This window comes from Phyllostomus discolor, chromosome 4, assembly GCF_004126475.2.
Source record: "Phyllostomus discolor isolate MPI-MPIP mPhyDis1 chromosome 4, mPhyDis1.pri.v3, whole genome shotgun sequence".
Lineage (NCBI taxonomy): Eukaryota > Metazoa > Chordata > Mammalia > Chiroptera > Phyllostomidae > Phyllostomus > Phyllostomus discolor.
Window position 1 is genome coordinate 203,290,833 of NC_040906.2, and position 21,953 is coordinate 203,312,785.

Sequence of the window (21,953 nt, forward strand, 5' to 3'; positions counted from 1 at the left end):
TTGTTTTCTTTTTTTTTTCCCCCCACGGACAGTGTAAGTAAGGGTGTTTGACCTGCAGCCCAGGATGGCCATGAGTCCGGCTCAACACAAAGTCGTATATTTACTGAAAACGTCACTTAGTTCAAACTCAGTTTTATGCTAAGTTGTATTCCTTTGATAGGTACATTTTCTAGACTAGTGACCACAGACCAGCTCGAGGATTTTAGAAGATCATCAAAAGGGCTGCTGCATAGTCAGGGTTATTATGTGAGGACCTTTTTTGCTCATCTGTGGTAGCAGGTATCACAAAAATTACACACGGACCTTTTTTTTTTTTTGATCATCAGTTTTCATTGGCGTTTGTGTATTTGAAGTGCGGCCCCAGCCAACAACCCTTCTCCTTCCAGTGTGGCCCAGAGGCGCCGAAAGGTTGGACGGCCCTGATGCGCATGATATAAGACCAACGTGATCTGCAGGGGAGTATGTGAACTACTTGAGAACAAACGGTTTCCTAACTGCTAAAACTTGTTCGGCCTATGAAATTGAATGTAATAAGCCTGGTTGTATTTTTAAAAATTTATCATTAAAGCATCCCTTTTGTTTAATCCACATTGGTGAGACTTTTTACTAAGAGTCACAGGATTTTCTAGGTCTGACTCTTTTTCATCAAATCTAACATCTAGGTCAGATTGGGATGGCATCTTCTGACCTCTAGATGTTTGAAACCTGAAGAGACTTTGAAACAGTCACTTGGTACATCTGAGCTTCTTTGGCTGGAGACAGTGGCCAATCCCTATTTCGTGAACTGGAAGGAGTCCCAAGCTACAGGGTCACTCCAGAGAAACTTGGCTTCCACGTTGCTGAGCCCGTCCGGACTCTGGCCACTCATAGTGCCGTCTGTGGATTGGTGGGGAGGCAGGCATTGCCCGGGAGCTCCTTGGAAACGCAGAGTCTCAGGCGCCACCCTAGGGTGGCAGACTCAGCGTCTGCACATAGTGAGACACCCAGGCTATTCGTGTGCAGGGAAAGAAAGGGTCTGGGCCCCGGGGTCAGCGGCCTCGTTTCTGCGTCACGCACACCCCGACCTGGCGGAGGTTTGAGGTGAGCTGCGTCTCAGCGTGTTTCCTGCAAAACCTTGGTTCGTGCCACCTGGCTTCTCCCAGACGCGTGCCTTGTACCCACAACAAACAGACTTCGTTTTCACATCACACAGCACAGCCCCTGAAATAATTCCTGCAGATGCTGGAGAGGCAGCCTCTGCGTGGCACGCTTAAACTCAGTCTCTGCTGTTTGCAAACGTGTTGGAAAGAGTTCGGAAGAGGGGAGAAAGCAAACCTCCGAGGGAGACTGCCAGCGACAGGGGACAGCCCAGTGGCGGGGAGGTCTGGGCTTGGCCTGGCCGTGGAGTGTTTGTGTACGGACTGGGGAGGTACCGATAGGGCAGAGCGGCCTGGCCCCGCCTCAGGGAGACGCTGAGCCTGATCAGGTCGCACTCAGACCGAGGGATTGGTTGCCCTGCTGTTTTCCCGCACACAGTGTTGAATCACGAGGGGAAGAAATCACGGGGAAGGGAGTGCAGCACAGGATCAGCAGGCTTTCTGAGGCTGAAACTGTCCTGGCCACCGACGACCTACACTCACCGCCTAATCAGCGGGGTCACAGTGCTTCCATTTGTGGTGAACACCACCTAGCGACAGCCTCTCTGGAGGGCTGTTAACTCTGTGGCAAGGCCACGGCCCAGAACCATCGCCCCCCCACAGGGATTTCAGTCAAGAGGAGCCACATCCGTCGGAGGTTTGCTTTGTAGGAAAACACACAAACCAGAAGCAGGAGTCATCATCTGCCACCCTCTGGCCTGGCCAGTCACCACGTCCTGTGAGTTCCACCAAATAAACATCTCTCACATGCCCCCCTGCTCTGCTGTCCACTCCCCCCACCCTCCAGCCCCCGGCCCCAGCTGCAGGCCCAGATTTCTTCCACTGTTACCTGGGACCACTGCAGAGCCCACTGCACCCCTCCCCAACACCACCCACTCTCACTCTTCAATGCATAGCCACGCTGTAAACGCAAAAGCAGGATCATTTTGAATCTTAAAAAAAACCCACATTATTTTTATTGGGATTGCATTACCTTTATAGATTAATTTAGGAAGACTCGACATTGTTATGTTGTCGAATCCTCCTGTCCGTAGGCTTTTCCGGCCGTCTGCACCCCCAGGTCTGTCTGAGTTCTCCCCGTGTGGCTGGTGTCCGGCTCTTGTTACATTTGTTCGGAAGAATGCCACGCTGTGCTTCCTGTCATACACGGAGGCCTTTCCTTCTGATAGCTCTTCCAGCTGGCGGTGTTTTGTGCACACGCACGTTGTTTATTTCTGCCTGTGAGGTGGCCCCTACCATCTTACTAAATTCTCTTATGGTTTGAACCGTTGCTTACTCGATTCTTTTTCTTTCATCTTCCGGCACCACATATTTGGCCCCCTTTCCCCTTTACGACCCCTCCCACCCCCTTCCCTGTGGTGCCCACCTGCTGTTGTCTGTGTCTGTGAGTTTCAGTGTATGTCCTGCATGTAAGTGAGGTCATGCGGTTCTTAGCTTTTTCTGTCTGACTTATCGTGCTTAGCATGGTATTCTCAAGGTGCATCCATGCTGTTGCACGTGGCAGTATTTCATCTTATGGCTGAGCAGCATTGCATTGTACGACACGTACGTGCCGCGTCTTCCTCACCCAGCCCTCTGCTGACGGACACTTCGGTTGTCTCCACGTCTCGGCCCCCGTGAATAATGCTGCAATGAACATAGGGTTGTGTGTGTCTTTGCGAATAATGTATTTTTGAGATTTTTGGGCAGATACCCAGATGGGGGATTGTGGGGTTCTACGGTAACTCTCTTCTTAGTTTTTTGAGGAATTGTCAGACTCTTTGTCCACGGTGGCTGTACCAGTTCACGTTCCCACCACAGTGAGGGAGGGTTGCTGTCTCTCCACGACCTCGCCAGCACTTGTTATGACCTGTCTGGCTGACAACAGCTATTCTAGCAGGTGTGAGGTGGTATCTCACTGTAGTTTTTTTTATTATTATTTTTTTAATTTTTTAAATATTTTTTAATTTATTTTTATAGAGGGAAGGGAGCGAGATAGAGAGAAACATCAATGTGCGGTTGCTGGGGGTTCTGGCCTGCAACCCAGGCATGTACCCTGGCTGGGAATCGAACCTGGGACACTTTGGTTCCCAGCCCGCACTCCATCCACTGAGCTACGCCAGCCAGGGCTCTCACTGTAGTTTTGATGTGCATTTCCTGCATAGCCAGTGAAGTTGAACATCTCATTATGTGTCTGCCGGCCATTTGTATGTCGTCTTGGGAGAGGTGTCTGCTCCGGTCCTCTGCCCACTTTGTAAATTGGAGTGTTTGTTTTGTGTTGCGTTGTATGAATTCCTTATTGGATCCTTTGTGGGGGTGGGTGGGATGAGAGGGTTAAGCTATTGGCATCCTTTTGGGGGGATAGAAGACTATCACGTGCAAGTAGCGATAATTTTACTTCTTTGTTTCTGGTGTTTAGATCTCTAGTTTCTCTCTCCCACTCACGCGTGTCGGCCAGCTCTTCAAGGAGCCACGACAGTGGACATTCTGTCTTGTGCCCAAGCAGTGACGTGCTTCCGTTCCACTTGCTGAGTTTTCGGTCGAGATAGATGTATTTTATTCTGCCAGAGAAGTATCCGTCACTACTTTGTTAATTAAGCATCTTCACAGAGGCATCTTTGAAAATTCAGACCTGACGCTGTCCCTTCCTGCTTCTCATTGCTCTGAAGAGGAAACGCTTCTTACCTGCTTCCCAAGGCCCTGGACCATCTGGCCTCGTCCAGCCAGATGCTGTGTTTCGCTCCGCTGCAGGCCACCTGTTCATACAAGGGAGGGAGACATTTAAGGCGGTAGCTGGAGGAAGGGCAGGAAGAGAGAAGTCCAGAGGAAAAGGTAGAAAAGTGGGCGAGAGAGGGCCCCGTCTGGGGAGCCAGGGCCCCGGGAGGAAAGGAGAGTGCACGGCGTGGCACGCGTGGGCCTGTCAGCCTTGCACGGGGGAGGGCCGTCCCTGCCCTCAGACGAGACGGGGGGAGGGCCACTGTGGGCATGCATACCTCGTGGCCTGGATTTTCTCGGGGTGGTCAGAGGCCAAGTGAGAAGAGATGTGGGGGTTCAGAGTTTGAAAGTGTCACTTCCAAAGTAAAACAGGGAGGGAACCTGTCTCTAAAGGTGTGACAGGGTCCCTGGGTCCCTAGGGTTGGAGACCATTCGTGTTTTGGAGAACCTGCCCTCGGCCCTGTGGTTTTCCCCGCCGGGGCCCAGGAGCATGATGGGGCTGGTGTGTAGGGGGCAGCGGTTGGCTTCCTTCAGGGCCGGGAGATTTAGCAGAGAACCTGCAGGACCAGGAGGCTCGAGAGCCAAAGACAGTGGCAAGAGAGAAGCCGACAGAGCGAGCCCTGGGGTGCAGGCTGGCGGAGGGAAGTGGGGAGAAGAGAGGCGTCCACAGGCATGGGTTGCAGTCAAGAGGTTGCATCAGAGGCCTGTTGACCCGGGTTGACTTCAGAGACCGCAGGGCTCTCCCTGCTGCAGGAGCGAGAGTCAGCAGCCTGGTGGGAAGTCGGCCCCCCGCCGTTAGAGTGCGGGAGCGTCGTTTAATCCAGATCCTGCGTAGGAAGGATGTTGTGGCCCCCAGGACGGTGCGTGGTGGGCCTCCAGTCTTCGTCTCCGCTGCGCTGTAGCGTCAGGGGTGCCCCTGAAGCACTCCTGGGGGGCGTTGTGTTAGAGCAGCACGGAGTTCCTGCCGGGGGTGGTTCTGCCGTCCACACGCACTGTTTTCAGCACCCCCTCGACTTCGTCATTTTCTGCGACAAAACCCGTGGAGAACACTGAGAAGCTTCCACCAGGGCAAGGCTGTGCTAGGACCAGGCCCTGAAGTCGCCACTGTGGCGTTTGCCCCCTGCCTCATCTGGGCAGCATCGCACGGAGCCCGAAGGGAAAGGGTTGCATGCCCACTCGCACGCACAGGGACCACCCAGCCTCCGCTGGCTCCGGCCACCCTGCTGCTGTTGCTCCTGCTGCTGCAGGACCGGCCAGGGAGAGTGGGCTGGATTTGCCCGGCAGGGTGGAGTTCTTCCAGACTGGTGATCTGTGAGCTGGTATCCGTCTAAAATTAGCCTGTGAAAAGATAAGCTTGGAGACGTGTTATTAGGTGGAATGACAAGTCATGGAGAGTGAAATCTCCCGTTTCAAAAAAAATCCCTGCGCATAGCTGGCGCTTTGCATCAAAGGGTGCCGTGACCTTCCCAGCTGCTCTTCCCAGGGAGCCCCTGACGCTGGTGGCCGTGTACCTGTGGGGACACCTGTGGGTCAGCCCGGGGACAGGCCCAGTCTTGCTCTGTTGCCACCCTCAGCCCAGGCTTGCAGGGGCAGAGACCAGGTCTTTCGCGTATTCCTACTGACCTTCCCAGCGTGCGGGGGAAGATCCCTGGAGTTAATTACGGCACGTTCCCGGTCACTGGCTGTTCTGTCCAAACGTTCTCGTGTTTCCCCTTAGTCAGGTCTCAGCTCCCTCCCCTGGTTCTGTGTGAGCAGGCAGAGCCTCCTCTTTGAACACTGTTGTTCGTTGCTCGGAGCTCCTGGCCGGGACTTCGCCTGGTGACATTTACAGCCGTGTACCTGGTTGACGGGAAGAGTGAGTCACGGTTTTCCACGGTCGGGACCTCGAATTTCTTCTCTGCACATCGAAGGCGATGGGACTGTGTGTCGTGCTCGGGAGGGAGTGGGGAGAGGCGGTGACTGTTGTCATCGAAACAACTGGAATCCGAACGGCAGTCTGAACCGCTTTGTCCTGACCCCGTGCGGACTGCCTGCGGGGGCGGGACAGGGGCATGGTCTGGAGCCGGCTCCTGTCTGGTTGAGGTTCCCAAGGACTCGGGCTTCCTTGGGCCTGTGCGGCCAGCATCTGGGCACAGGGGTCAGGACCTCTGAGTCATGTTTTTCCAGCCAAGGGCTGTGACCCCTTACCAGTTATTAAGTCAATTTCATAGGTTGCTGGTCCGATTAAGAACAGGATGGAAGATCCACCGTACTGTGGTAAAGATAAGTGTTGTTTTGCAAGGATTTTGTCTTGGTTGTGTGTGTGTGTGTGTGTGTGTGTGTGTGACCATGATGTAAAAACCCATTCGTTGCGACAGGTCACCGTCCAGAAGTGAAAGTCACTGCTCTAGATGGATGCCCAGTCTTTAATGAGCTCTTTTGCTTAGGAATTGAAGACTGTTTATTCATTCTTGTACTCCCTTCCCTCTAGGTGTATGTACCAGTATCGGGTGCTCAGCAGTTAGCTGGGGAAGGGAGGGAGGGAGCTCTGATCTCCTGGACCTGAAGGGTTGGGATAGGGCAGATCTGGGGACCGTATTTGATTCCTCAGCCTCATCCTACGTTGATCTCAGCTGCTGTCTCCCTTCTCTTCCCTCTTCAAAACGATGCCCTGAGTCATCTGGAACCTGGTGCAGCCGAGACCCCCTGGTCTCTGCTGGGAAGGAGAGAGAAAGATGGATAGAGGTAACCAGCGTCGAGCCGAAAGCTGAAGATCAGCAGGGGCAAAGGAGAACATTGGAAACAACGCTCCCTCTAAGCTTTATGCAATTCCGGCTCAAGAGCGCTTGGTTGGGTAACACTGCGTGTTCGTTTCCTGCTGCTGCTGCAGCAAGCTACCACGGACTCGGTGCCTTGTAGTTGAGAAGCCCCCGAGGGTCTCACCAGGCCGGCTCGGGGAGGCCGACGGGCTGTGTGTCTCCTGGACACCCCGAGGTGGAGGCTATGTGTGCCCTGGCCCTCCCCAGCGTCCAGAAGCTGCCACATTCCTCCTCGGCGTGTGGCCTCCTGTATCTGTTTCCAGAGCCGGAGATGTTGCACCGAGTCCTTCTCGTGCCGCCCTCTCTCTGGTCCTCGCTCCCCATGTTCTCTTCCACCTTGAAGGGTCCTTGAGGTTACAGTGAACCCACTGGAACAGCCCGCAGTGACCTTCTATTTTAAAGCCAACCGTTCAGCAACCATAATTCCACCTTCCACCCTCCTTCCCCTTTGCACGTAACCTGACATATTCACACGTTCCAGGGGTTGGGACGTGGACCGCTTGGGGGGCCACCATGCCGCCAGTCCGTATGGTCTGGGATTCTGTGATGGCCAGTTGCTGGCGGCCCCTGCCAGAGCTTTCGTGTCCGTGGGGCGTGCCGCCGGGCTGGCTCGTGTGCCCTGACAGCCCGCGGAGGTGGTGGATGGCTCCGCTCCTGCAGAGCCGGGGCGCAGGCCAGCAGGAAGGCTGGCCTGGTGGTGGTGTGGCGGGGTTAACCGGACAGCCAGGTGTCGGTACGCTCCTGTGTGGGTGTGCGCAGAGCTGACGCAGTGTCGCCGGCCCACTCGTGAAGTTGTCCGTGAGCAGCATCTGTCTTCCTCTGGCTCACCTGCTCCCACCTGCCGGGTTGTACGTGGGACGGACTCGGGGTGAATGAGTGCAGGGGTGGGGCGTGGTAACTGACAGCCTTTACCAAGCTCTGCGCAGTATGTTTTGAAGTTACTCTCCAGAACAGCTGCCCGAGGTCCGTGCCATCGCCATCCCTGTTTAGAGACAGAGCGAGCAAGCCTCGGAGGGGGAGGAGTTGGGGGGCGGCCAGCGATTCATCCAGAGGATGACTCAGCTGGGGCCGTGACAAGGCCTGGGCTCCGGCCCAGCACCCGGAGCGGGGCGATCAGTGCCAGGCTCCGAGCACTGGGCGGGAATCTCCCTGGCTGGGTCAGCCGTGTGCTCAGGTTTCCCGCCTCCATACCAACGGGCCGATGGTACCGGAGTCCGCATCCTGTGCCGGGGGCCGTCTCACCGGCGGGACGGAGCCAAGGAGCCGCCCTGGGCCTGAGATTCTGATGCGATGGCTGAGGATGAGGGCGACCTTTGTATGGATGCGACCCAGGGGGCACATTTCTACATGGGCACCAGTGTGGGCATGTTGGATTCTCTTAACCGTTGAGGGTACCCAGGGTCACTTCAGCTCCTTAGAAATTCAGCCTGAACCGGTGGTCACCATCAACCAGACGAGCACCCACCTTCTCCCTCGGGTCCTGGGATGTCACTATCATCCTTTCCCTGGGACTCACGGCAACGCTCAGCTAGGAACCCTCTTGCGCAGTCAAAGGGCCTGTGCGTGGGCTCAGAAACGGCCACTTGAGGAAAGTTTACCTGCAGTTTCTCTGTGTTTGTGGTGAAATTCATGTAAGACGCCGTTTGAGGATTCTTGTCCTGGGCACATCTGACTTTTAAAATAAACAGAAAACATTTTAGGCGAACAGGAGAACCTCGTCTCACTCATTTGTTGGTGTCTGCGGGACTGGACAGAGTGGGTGCATGACAACTGTGTAGAATGAATAATCCCATTACCCACCCCTCCGTTGATACACTATCCTTGTGGTAATAAGGGGCTGCGTGGGGCAGAAGAGAGCAGGGCTGAGCCCGTGCGTGGCAGAGGTGGCCTTTCAACGTGTCCAGTGGACATGTTTGCCCACAGCTTCCCTGAGGACGCGAGCAGTGGCGCAGAAGGTGGGCCGTGAACAGAGCTCGTAAGTCCACGGAGGCCAGACTGAGTCGCTGTTTTCTTCGTGTGGCGGCCTTTCAACAGGAGGCGGGTTCTTGGACGATTTCCATTATGATGTAAAATTTGATTTCCTGCGGGATCGAAGAAAAGGCGTGAAGACTGCATAGAGGCAGACCTGTTTTGTACCAGAAATCTAATCAGAGCCGTTTCCACGTGGCTTTATGAATGGCAGAACGGCTTCCATGCCACGTAAAACTACGGACACGAGCCAGCGCCTCGGCCCGCGGAGATCACTAACAGAAAGCAGAAAGAAAGAAGGAGCAGGAAAAGCAGCTCCCCCATCCACGCTTCTCAGAGTTGCCGTGTACCCCTGACATTTAAGCATGTGCTATTTTTTTGGGACCATTTTTCTGTTTTCGAATCCAGATGGTTGTTCCAAAAGGAGCACTGTCCCTGCTGATCAAGTGGGAAGGAGAGAAAAAGTTGGAGAGCTTTAAAATCCACCTTAGCGAGCAGTCCCACGGCGGCTGCCACAGGGCCGCAGCATCTCGCCTCCCCGGCCGAGTGCGTCTGTGTCCGAGGAGGACGTTTGAATGGCCTGTGGTCACTTTTCTCTGAAAACCCTTCCTCGCGCCTTAGCAGATGGCGAGCCTGCATTTGGGCGTGAAATCCGGCACGCTGCTGGCACGATCGCTCCACTTCCTGAGACTTATTTGGGTGATAGGAATTTATAATTGAATTAAGTTGGCCCTTATAACTAATTATTTTAATTTCATGTGGGCACACTTTCGCAAGCTGCATACCAAATACCACTGTGTGTCTTTGCTGCTGAAGGAAGGGGGGCAGCTCTCCCTGGGGAGTTCCGGCCCCTCTCGGACCGTGCGTTTTCTTTGCCCACGTGCAGAGCCCAGTAGGTGCTCACTAGGCCAAGGAAGAAAAGGGTCACAGAACTGGAGGCTCTGGACTCAGAGAGGCCGGGATGAGATGTTCGGGACAGCTGTCTGACCTCTGGGGTACTGTGTTGTCCTGGTTGCAGGGCGGGGGTGGGGAGGGGGTGGAGCAGGTGAGCTCCAGGTCCGCTCCAGCTCTGTTCAGATTCTGACTGTGTGACCAGGCTCCCGGAAGGGTGGGTTTCTTCGGCCACAGCAGCGGGACAGAGCGGCGTGTGCAAACACGTGTGCAGGTGCACCCCTTCCCGACCCAGAGCACAGCTGCTGGCCCCATGACCTTGACTGGTGCCCTTTCCCAGTGGAGATATTAGCAAATCGTGACAGGACATGTGCCGTGAAGGAGGAGGACGCTTTGATGTCTCCCGGAGGCTGGCTTGCGCCTTTCCCGAGAGAGCAGCGAGCTCTCAGGGAAAGGGGACAGCTGTGCCTGGGAGAAGGGCGATCCTGTCCCTGCGGACACTCCGTTCCTGGTCATTGTGTCCGAATGTGACTTGGCTGAGCAAGCACAGGCTTCAGAAGTGGCTGGGAACCCGATGCCAGAGATGGAGCTCGGGGTGTGGCTTTTGACTCCGCCACGAGATAGGCTAAAGGAATTTAGAAGAATCCGCATCTGAGATGACAGCCTCTAACAACCAAAAAAAAAAAATAGGAAAGAAAAGCTATGATAACTACTGGATAATTAACTGTGAGTCATCTAAAAATAAGCCAGCTTATAAAACATCTGGTTATAAACTATAGATTTACGTACAGTGGTTCTGTTGTAGTGCAGGGTCGTGGGGCCATTCTGATGTGCCGAATAGACTCAGTGTGGAGGAAGTGGGGGTCCCTCCTGTTGCCCCCCATGGCAGGGGGAGAGCCCCCTGGGGAGCTGCGTGTTTCGTGTCAGCCCTCGAGGTGGCTGAAGTGGCCCCAGCGTTCTCCGTTCTGCTCTGGGAGTCCCGCGAGGCCTGCATCTGATACAGTGATTCCCCCTCGGCGGTGGCCTGTTTGCACCAGTTCCTGCCGTGCTCGGAGGGGCCCTTGCCCGTCGTGCCTGGGCCCCTGAGAACTGAGTCTCAGGTCACCGGGGCCATGGGAATCGCTGCCGTCCGGCTTCCTGTGACTGTCCTCTGGGTCCTTCCCAAATGGAGCTCTCACCCAGTTTCCTCCGGTGCCCCATGTTTGTCGTGCGGACAGGGCTGCGTGGAGATGACCGCTCCACAAGGACGGGAGGAGCCGGGACGTCTTCGGAAAGGCAGCTCGGGCCTCCTCCCTGCATTTCTTAGCCACCATGGCTCTGTTTGCATACCGAGACTGGCCCTGCTCCGCGGCCCAGAGGACCTTCGAGGGACGTGTTTCGTGATGGCCCTGCCTGGGTTGGCTGCCGTCTCGGGAGAGGGGACCCGCTTGGGGTGGCCGTTCCTGGACGGCCTGCAAAGCCTTCCGAGATGAGCTTCCTAGGTTCCTCCAGCGGCTCCTTTGTTTTGACTTTTATGCAAACACACAATGCAAGCTGCCCATGCCATCACCGAGCACGGGGCACCTCTGCCGTCGTGCCCGCACGAGTCTGTCTTTACACGGCAGGAACCGCCCCGTTGGGACCCCGGGGAGTTACGTCCTTGGTCCCACTGGATCCTCACGTCTGACTTAGGGGCTTTACGGGTGGGGAAACTGAGGCCCCGTGCAGTCCCCAGGTAGTCAGAGGTAGGCCTAGGGTTTGACTGCTAAGCCAGGGAGTGTGTGAACCAGGAAGGCGGCAGGAAGAGTAAGGGCACACTGTGGGAAAATGCTCGCACTTGTGGCGATGTGAGTGGGGGGAGGAGGGGTGCTCCGGGAAGCTTCGTGGAGTCGATGGTTTGGGGATGCACCTTGAGGAAAGGCTAGGGCGTAGACAAGTGTGTGGTTTCTGGACCACGACTGTCTCTAGCATTAGACTACACTCAGCGTGTAAGGGCAGGGGCCCTCCGCCCGCCCCCCACCTGCCACCGTCCACTCTTCCTTTCTGCACTGTGTCCCCAGGGACTGGCCACGTGGCAGAGAGCCGGGCACCCAGTGGGTGTGAGCTCAGCCTGCGCGGTTTGAATGGACGGCTGGGCTGGGCTGGGCTGGGCGTGCGGATCTCAGGTGGAGAGGAGAGCAGGGGCGCGAGGAGCAGGGGCCGAGCATGGGTCATCATTCCTGGGGTCTTGGGCAAGGAGGGGGCGCTGGGCAGTGGCCCGTGGGGCAGCACTCGCAGGTCGACGTTGAGCTGCGGAAGGCCTTGGACGCCGAGCTAACGGGTCTGCGGAGCCCAGGTCTGCCAGTCCTGCCCAGGAGTTAGCGGTGGGGCCTCGGGTGACTTAGTGGTTCTGGTCCTCCACTTCTCCCTTTTGTGTAAGACGGAGATAATGAAGGTATAGCCTCACGAGGTTGTTTGGGGAAGATTAAATCACGTAAGTCCTATCAAGGGTGAAGCGCCGTGTGACGCAGTAACATGTTTGGTGACAGCTCGCTGGTGCTGGCTTTCTGAGCTCACTGGGCCACGCGAGAGGGGGCTGTGGCTGTGGGGAGGGGGTGGGACTGCGGCTGTGCTGTTAGGGAAGTTACTCTGGCAGCAGCAGCAGCGTATTTTAGGGTGGAGGCGGAGACCCACAGAAGGTGGTGTTACTGTTACTACCGGGGTAGCCCACGGGACAAGTCATGAGTGGTGGGTACCTGTGCCAGAGACCTCACGGGGGCTGGGTCCCCGGGACCCAGGGACTCACTAAAGGTGGGGGTGAATGTTTGCATGTGACTCCCTAGGGGAATAACGGTCCCATTCACGGGAAGGTGGGAGCCAGGCAGGTTTGCTCTGGACGATGGTTTTAGTTTGGGTCGTGTTGCTTCCAGGATGCCTGTGGAAGGCATTCCCAGATGAGGACATTCCAGAGAGTTAGGAAATGCCATCCCGGCACTCTGGAGAGAGCTCAGGCAGGCGGGCCTGCAGGGAAATATCTGGCGCCCCCCCATCTGCAGGGAGCCCAGCATTGGGGAGGGGGGAGGGCGGAAGATAGGCCTAAGCCCCCAGGAAGGGGCAGCATGGCTGGTGGTGGGTACAGGGGAGCAAAGGAGGCCTTCACCTGCTGAGCAAGATTCACAATGAGATGTGGCAACCGCTGAGAAAGGGCAGGGGCCATGGTCACACAAGTGACACGGTGACAGTAACTGGCCCTGCTGAGCTCTTCCCAATGCCACCCAGGCCTTTCCCACAACCAGCGCCACCTAGAAAGGCCTGGTGAGCCGCCGCGAGGGGGCGCTGCAGCGGGAATCCCACCAACGTCTTTTGCTGGGGGTCCTTGTTTGCCCGTCACATGAAGGGCTACGCCGGACAGCACATTTTCACTTTCGGATGGCACCCACGGAGACCAAGCAGGACACCGAGTCGGGTTAATGGATGGGTCCCTCTGTAAGGGGGCCACTTCCCTGCCAGGGGGCACCAGGTCCCCTTTATGGAGGTGCCGCGCGGGGACGATCACGGGTGCAGAGCAGGGTGCGCCGAGCAGGAGCGTCTGGGACAGGCCCTCCTCCCGCCCTGCACCCGCCCTCACCGCCAACGGGTTTGTCTCTGCAGCGAGATCGAGGCTCTCCGTCTTGTTAGAAGGAAATAATGCGTCCTCTTCCCAGAACCCCCCCCCCCCCCCCCCCCGTGCTTATCTGTAGCGGTGGGGCCGGCGTCCCCAGGAGACCCCAGCCTAAGAGTCCTTCCCTGAAAGGCGCCGCCTCAGCGTTTTCTGGGCACCGATAAGATGACCTTCTGCGCCCGCGTGAAAGGCACTCAGATACGCGTTATCGAAGGCTGCGAGCTCTTCGATGCAATTCTATTGCTGATTGCTGTAGGATGATAAACTTGTGTGTTTACAGCGGGGAGAAGCAGTCCCGCGGACGCTACGATTCATTCTCCCCCACGTAAATCAGTTATGGGATCACGTGGGCTGGAGTTTTGCAGAAGGGGAAGCGCAAGTTGGTTAAATGTATGGACCTTAGTGTTTCTATGGGACGGGAGGATGAAAAAAAAAATCCAGGTCTGCTTTCTCAGTATTTGATGAATTATTTGATGTTCTAAAAAGGGATTCGGCTAGTCAGAAGTTCTGTGCACTGAACGATCGTGTCCTTTGAAAATTTGCTTTAAATCCCGACACACGGACCCCACTGCAGACCTGCTGTAGTAGAATCTGAGGGTGGGGTCTCCACACGGGGCCCCTCTTAGAGGCTGCCCACATGACCCTGGTGGGCAGCAGAGGCTGAGAGCTGCTGCTGGTGGAAGGGCTGCCGGACCTAACAAACATCTCCTGCGCAGACCCTACAGCCCTGCTGCCCCGTCACGGAAAGTTGGATAATAACGGTCCTCCTTCCCATGTAAATACATCCACAATGATTAAATTAAGCAAATGTTTCTATTCAAATTAGCTCCGGAAGAGGACTTTCTGCCCAACCTTTCCCGGAGGTCAGCCACAGGAAGAGACAGGGTTTAGATAGGGTTGGGGGGAAGATAGCTCAAGCTGGGGTGCATCATGACATACTTGGGGAGGGCAGGGGACGGTAGGTCTGTGCAGGTGCAGCAAGGGAAGCGTGAGCAGTTGGAAATCGTGAGGACACCGCCGGTGTGAAGGTGCAAGAGGCCAGAGCAGGAGTAGCGGGGGGATGGGGAGGAGCTGACCGGAGAAGCGAAGGCTAGTAGCAGCTACTTCAAAACTTGCCCAGGAGAGAGGGCACGAACTTCAGTTACCAAGTGAGTAAATTCTGGGCCTCTGATGGACAGCATGGTGGTTATGGTTAACGGTCCTGTATTACATACTTGCCAGTTGCTGACAGAGTGGATCTTAAATGTTCTCACCACACGAAAGGAATGGTAATTATGTGATGATGTAACAGCCTGTGCTGTTTGCGGAGGCTCTGGTGATAATCGTTTTGCAACATATACGTGTAACTAATCAACACATTGTACACCTTCAGCTTATGCACTGTTACCCGTCAGTAAAATCTCAATAAAGCTGAACACATTTTGTCTGAAAATATAGTAAAACTCTTAAACATTTTAAATGTATTTTAAAATTTTTCAGTGGCGGTGGACACGCAATGTTGTATTAGTCTCAGGTGTGCACAACAGTGTTTGGACATTGATGCACCTGACGAAGGGACTCCTCCCCACTTAGGTCTCGCCCACTCGTGCATCTGCCACCAAAGAGTTGTTACCACGTCACTGGCTGTGTTTCCTGTGCTTCACCGCCCCCCCACCCCCGTGACTGTTGTTACAGCAGCAATGGGTTCTGCTTAGTCCCTTTACCTCCTTCACCCATCCCCCCAACCCCCTTGCATCCAGCAGCCATCAAAATGCTCTCTGTCTATGACTCTGTTTCTGTTTTGTTTGTTCATTTATTTTGCTTTTTAGAATCCACCCGTAAGTGAAATCATGTGGTATTTGTCTTTCTGTGCCTGACTTATTTCACTTAGCATAATACCTTCTAGGTTCATCTGTGTACCCTGTAATTTTTTTTATTGAAGTAAAATATACATAACATAAAATTCACCATGTTGACCACGGTGAATTTAAGTATACAGATCAGTGACACTAAGGACCTCATGTAGTTTTAATTAATCCTATTTTGAAAAATTTCTGAATCTTCAAAAAGAACCGAGGGAGTGGAAAAGAGCGTAATAAAGTATTTACTTGGAACAATATACTTCTTGAACTGGATGCCGAGTACCACAAACTTGGGCTTTTTTGGGCAAGAAAGAAACGAGTATTTAAGATAAGAACACTTTATGGAAAGTTCTCATAGATTCTAGAAATAGGATTGTTTGTTTTTTTATATGAAGTGATTATTTTTATTTTGTTGGGGGAGGAAAGAAATCGCAAAATTAGCCAAATGAGGGGATTTGAGAGATGGTAAGATTAAGATCTGGACTCTGAGTTGCACTTGGAAGTACAGACCATCAGCGAGACGCCGGAAAACAAATGCCAGGTGCAGACGCATCTCTGCCTTTTCCATCAGCTGAAGTTAACGAATAGTCCTCACAGTTATGTGCAGTGCGGCACAGCGTGAAGTCCCACGCGCCCCGTCTGCAAATGTGAGAGTCACCATAGCTACATTGTATTAAGTTTTACGTTGTAACGCTGTTGGTAGGAGATGCCCGTGCCGTTATTAAAGGCGTGTTCGGGGAAGAAAAAGACTTTCTCCTTCTGTGGTACCGCAGGGTTCCTCCCTGACCCCGGGCGTTGTTTCAAAGTCCCGAAGTCTGGCTGTCACAGTAGAGCAGCCGCAATGTTAGTGTCCGTGTCGGGGAGTTAGAATACTGTTTCCAACCTCAGTGGGAGCCAAAGCTGTGGAATTTGTGGATGCCTTTGGCTCGGGCGATAGTGGGGAAGGCTCTGGACAAACACAGTTTGGCAGCGATAACTGAGGGTCTTGTCCAGACGGCAGAGAGTTCTAAGAGCCGAATTCATGTGGGGCTGAGCGTCCCTGCTGAGTTATCTTCTTCACCCCTTGGAGAATCACACTGCCAACAAAGAGTCTTTATTGCAGCGAATGTGAGGGTCTTTGAGTGGCGCTTTTTTTTTTTTTTTTTTACATTCTGGCACTTAGGGTTGGCACAGTTCCCCAGCCAAAGACACTTTGTCATTTTCCCCATGTAGTACAGTCATTTCCATCTCTTAGTTCCTTCCTTCCTTCTCAAAACATCTTGGGGCGCATAAGCAGCTAAGTCATCGAACACTAGAAAAGCTTTTTAAGAATTTGTAGAAGATCCGAGAAGTTTTGTCAAGACCGGAGAAGCACTGATTCTAAGGCATCTTTTACTACAAAGAAGTCGGGGTGGGCACTGATCCCTGGCCTAACTTGATTAGGGAGACAGCAGACTAGGTGCATCAGCCATGGAGCACAGGCGCTCCGAGTGCCAGGGACCCGAGCCGTGTGCAGTGAGGCTCCCGGGGGGGCCGAGGTGCAGGCCTGAGTGAAAATCTCTGTGGGTGGGCGGGGCGGGGGGTCACGCAGAGTTTCACGCTCAGAAAATGCTTCTCTCTGGACTCAGCCCTGAGGAAGGAACAGGAAAAGGGAGAGCGGGATCCTCTCCTGGCCCACCCAGGGGACCGCTTTAGAAGACAAGGTATTCGCATGTGAGCAATGAAATCACGAAAACGACATTCTGTGGGATCCAGCGGGCCGTGTGGGAAGGAGAGAAGCATCGGTCTGCTCGGGGTTCCTGAGCTCGTTTTCACAATGGGTAGCAGCTGGGAGCAGGAGTGCTGCAGCCAGGCTGCCTGGGTTCAGATCCCGGCCCTGCCACATCCCGGCTGTGCAACCTCAGGTGAGCCACTTCCGTGCCCCAGTTTCCACGTCTGTAAATGGAGGCAATGATAGGACCTACCTAGGAGGGATGCTGAGGGATTGATTTAGGTCATGGAAGTAAAGTGCCTGGTGCATGGTATGTGGCAGATAAACGTTTGCTATAATGACAATTATCCTGTAACCTTACCATGTTTATCAATAAATCCCAACTTCCTCCCTGAGAGCCCTGTTGCCGGGGGGGGGGGGGGGGGGGGGGGGGGGGGGTGTAGCTAATCAGACCGCAGGGTTCAAGGGCTTCTCCCAGGGAACCTCCGCAAAGCCTGGTGCCACGTGGGTGGAGGGCCGTGAGAGGTTCCCCGCCCCTCCGAGGGCTCCGAAGTTTCAACACAAATGTTTTCAGAGTGGCCACCTCCCCAGGCCGTGCAGTCCCCGAGCACCAGTGATTCCACATCTGGAGGGGTGTCCCCTCGGGCCTGAGACTCGCACGCAGGAGGGGCGGTCTGCGTCCGACCCCCCGAGCGGCACCCTCCTCCACCCTCCGTCTTCCTCCCGGTCCCTCGCCGTGGACGTGGGAGGTGGCAGGTGCCCAGAGTATGGCTTCCAGACGTGCCCCCTCCGCTGGCTGCGTGGCCCAGGACAAGTGTCCTATCTTCGGCACGCTTCTGCACGTTTTCCTACCCATGAAACGTAGTGATAGGCAGGGGCTGACAGTGAATGCAGCTCGAAAAACGTGATGAGTGAGAAAGATAAAGCTGATGCAACGTGTTACCGTTAGGGGCAGCTGAGTGACAAGCACACGGGACCCCTCTGTACAATTTCTGCAACTTCCTGGGAGTCTATTGAGCATGGATGTTCTGTACCAAGTAGTTTATATGGGTTCTCATTCACCCGCCGGTCCTCCCCTCCACCCCGAGGTCACCTCAAGCAGAGCTGGGCCTGCAGCGGGCCTGCGCCGACCCCTGAGCTGGGCACCTCACCTGCTGGGCTCAGGACCACCAGTGAGCTCCTGCGACAATGACAGGGCCCCCGCTTCAGACACCCGGGTGCCTCTTCCCTCCGTCCTCCGTGCTGGGGAAGGGACCCCTGGCGCTTGTCCCAGAACATGAGTGTACACCAGCCGGTACTGATGTGCGGTGATTTTCGGTAAACTGGATGAAGCACAGATTAGCACATTTATAACATTTACACCGAATGCCAAATTTGGCGGCTTTGTGAATTAATATCTCGAAAGCTGGGAATGGAGCGCAAAGTGGACCGGAATTCTGTGTATTAGAAAGTGTCCATCCGCACAGCAGAGCCTTGACGGAGGCCGGTTCAAACACGGCTCCCACGTGGGGAAATGGCCGTGGTTACAGACGGACACACGCTGTCGCTCTGGGAGCCGAAGGAAGGCCGCGGCGTCCCCTCGAAGCAGACGTGAGCGGAGGGAGTGACCGAGGCTCCGGTCGCAGCTGTCGTCGCAACCGGAAACCGAGAGACCGGCGGGTGACCGCAGTCCTGCGCTCATGCTGAGTGTGTGGGGGTCAGTCCCTTTCCAGCCGGCGGTTCGGGCGTCTCTTTAAAGAGCACCAGACGGTCGGCACTGCTGCCTTCGGTCGCCCGGAGGCTTGGGCCGGAGCGGCCTTCCTGGGCTCTCGAGGCGGTCGGTTGGCTGCTCGGTCTGGGAGGGGCAGGGGCCAGCCTACAGAGCCATCACTGATGGCAGCCACGGACTCACGGCCGCCCACGGGCATCATGGGGTCTGATCACTTTCGTGTGTACGGTCCCTGCTTTGTAAACCAGGAACTGGGTGCTCAGGCCCCGCAGAGCTCCTTTGCAGGGATTAACTGCTGAGACCCACCCCGCTCCCCGGTCACACAGGGCCTGCCCTTGGCGGTCTCCCTGATGCAGCCCTTCGGCTGCACCCCGTGGGAGAGAACACGCGTGTGACCGTGACCGGACAGTGGTCACCACCCACGGCCGGCTCACACCCACGCCTCAGTCATCACCGCCTCCTGATGCATCTCCTTTCACCCTCCACCCCTTCTGCAACCCCGGTCCCAGCACGGCAACAAGAGTGACCTTCTGGAACACAAACCGGACCCCGTGGCTTCGCTGCCCAGCGTGGTCGGGGCTCCGACAGTGGCTGGGACAGCCCTGTGAGCTCCCCCCTGTCTGACCTGCCCTCTCCCGGGCCACCCTCTGCCCCAGCCACCCTGGCTTCCTCTCGGCTCCCCCCGGTGCCCAGCGACTCTCCTGTGTGGTCTGGCCCCTGCTGCAGCTCCCTCGGCTGGGAATTCTCCCCCCTAGACGTGCACATAGCTTCTTCCCAGCCTTCCTTCAGGTGTTCAGTCAGGTGTCGCCTTCTGTCACGCCCCCCCACCCATGGCCACGCTGTCTACAGTGGAACCCCCCCTCAGAACCCCCCCTCCCTACTTTATTTTTAATCCTTTATTCTAATCTCTGTGTATATAATGTTTTACTTTTTTATATGGCTTATTACTTCTTTCTTCCAATTAAAGTGTAGGCTGATTGAGGGCAGAATTTTTAAGTCTGTTTTATTTTTTACCGAACCTCAGTATGGACAATGGCGCCTAGTGACAGTAGGAGCTCAGTAAATGTTGGTTGAATGAATGAATGATGAGTAATATTGTTCACAATCAGTCTTCGTCCCTTGGGTGATTGATGACACGCATGCATTTCCGTGTCCCCGGCTGAGCCTGGCACACAGGGTGACCTCAGTAAATACCTGGTAACTTCAAGCCACACACAGGATAGAGGACCTCCCATGTGGGAACTTGGGCTGTTTGTAGGGGGAGGACAAGCCGTGTGACCTGTTAGGGTCTTCACTGGTTTCTAGGGTCTTCCACCATTTCAGCTTTAGCCCAGAAGGAACCTACCAGTGCCCCGGATTTTAATTTCTGCCCCCTGCTTGGGGTCTGCTAATAGTTTCGGGTCTGCAAGTCCGTCGCTAGCAGAAGCTGCAAAGGGGCACCTGGCTCGGCTTTTGGGAAGTGGCGGTGGCCGCGGAGTCAGGAAGACGACGTCGGTTTTTCTTCTGATGGCCTGTGGCTCCGATCTCCCCGGGCTTTGCAGAGTCTTCGTTCTGTCCCCGCAGGTTTCTGGTATTCTCGAAGAGAGCTCTCCAGCTGGCAGTTGTTTCCAGGCAGACACCAAAGACTTACTCCCCAATTTCTGTTCATTTGGTGATTTGTTCTCTGGGGCTGTAGCCTCCTCATTGCCTGCCGCTTCTGCCAGGGTGAGATTGGCAGCTGTGGTGCGTGGGAGGGAGGAAAGAAAATTTCCCATGTTAATTTCTCCCCGACAAGCACGTGTGCAGATTTAGACACAGCCTCTTGCATTAAAAAAAAAAAAAAAGGATAAAAGGAAATAAAAGTCTCCTTTCTTTAGTGTGTGTATATGTGTATTGTTTCCACACAGGAAAGGTGCCCTAGTTAATGTCAGCCTGTGTTCAACACAAGTAGGGACTTTATTTCCCTCCTCCTCCTCCTCCTCCTACGTGGATTTAATCAGGAAAGTAGGTCCTACGGGTCTCCACAGCGGGTTGTTTGCTAATGGAGACCCTTGGGGAAGTAACATTGTTAAATGGAAAACAGCATGAAGCAACTCCACCTAACGACCCGCGGGCACAGAACTGGTCACTACTGAGTAGTAGTCGATAATATGTATCGGATTCTTACCCAGTGCCAGGCTCTCTGCCTGAAGCCTTGCGCCTGTTTCCTGTTTATTCCTCACCGCAAGCAGGTGACCTCGATGCTCTCGCAGAGGCAGAGAGTGAGGCTTCCAGAGGTCTTGTTCAAGGTCACACAGCCTCTGCGTGGGACAAGCTCACGCCGGAAGCTGGCCGTCTGATGTCAGAGGCTCTGTTCTCCCTGGACAGACAGCCCCCGCCCCGGGAAGTAGGGGAAAGGTGCTTAGGGATATAAAAAGGCATTCTGCATTTAACTCCTGGCCTGCCCTATCAGTCTTCACACCTAACTGCACACAGTAATAGTATCATTTACTTTGCACACAAATGCAAACAACTTTGATTGCAGCGAAGTTGACGGAGCTTACAACAGCCGAGTAGCCTGGCACAGCCCCCAGCGCACAGGTGGAGCCTGGGAAATACTTACGGGAAGAATTTTTGCTGCACAGAGTTTGATCATGAATACCAGAATGTCCAGGTTAAACCAGAAAGGAAGCGTAGGTAATTCAATGCCATGAGCACAAATTGGCCTGAACAGGCCAGCATGGCATATGTTTAAAGAATATTTCAGTTCCATTGTTTAAGAAAAAATTCCATCAGTTATCAACCATCATTAGTCCCCACGACCATCTAGTTTTCTCTGTGACTGAAAACAGTTCAAGCATGTTGCGTGTCATGGTTAGTTACTGAGCCCTTCCCACGAGCCACGGGAGGACCACACTTGCACACACGCAAGGAAGGTGAAGATCAAACCCAGCAGTCCTGTGACTCATGACTTAGGGCCGTGTGTTAGTCAGCTTTGTGCTGTAACATACCGCTCCAAAAGGTCACCGGCTTTTAACAGGGAATGTGTATTTCTTGCTCGTGTAGCACAGTGCTGTTGTGTGTGTGCGTGTGTGTGTGTGTGTTTTCAGTCCTCACGAGGATATGTTTATTGATCATAGAGACGAAGGGGAAGGGAGAGAGAAGCATCCATGTGAGACAAACAGTGATCTTGTACGTACCACAGCCAGGGACTGAAACGGCAACCTAGGCATGTGCCCTGACCCAAGATCGAACCTGAAGTTTTTCAGTGTATGGCACCAGGCTCCAACCAACTGAGCCTCCTGGCCAGGGCCACAGTGCTGCTCTGTAGGCCATAGCACAGCCCTGTATGGCTTCTATCCTTCCAGGAGTGGTGGGTGTCTGGACATACTGTCCTCCTGGCCGAGGGCAGGAGCAAGATGCCACGTTGAACCACAACACTGAACTTAGAACTTCTCCTCTAAAGTGGCAGGTGCCACGTTTGTCCACACCGTGTTGGCCAAAGCAGTCCCATAGCCGGTCTGGAGGGTGGGGTCAGAGGTGTATTCTGCCCTCTAGGACGCATCGCAGGTCATGTGACAGTGTGGGTGTGCCGTCTTCACGGGGGTGGGAACAGTGGGAGGTGTGAGTTTAGCCCCCGGTGACACTGG

At 54.7% G+C, this 21,953-nt stretch overlaps 1 protein-coding gene and 1 long non-coding RNA gene across 4 annotated transcripts in view; both read left to right on the plus strand.

The window, feature by feature from the left end:
* ZDHHC14 (zinc finger DHHC-type palmitoyltransferase 14) overlaps window positions 1–21,953 on the plus strand; it is a 218,612-nt gene that overhangs the window by 30,764 nt on the left and 165,895 nt on the right. The window lies entirely within an intron of this gene.
* LOC118500385 lies at window positions 189–20,740 on the plus strand. The gene is made up of 3 exons (XR_004902952.1): window positions 189–272; window positions 12,145–12,149; window positions 20,730–20,740. It is a non-coding gene; the product is annotated as an uncharacterized LOC118500385 (long non-coding RNA).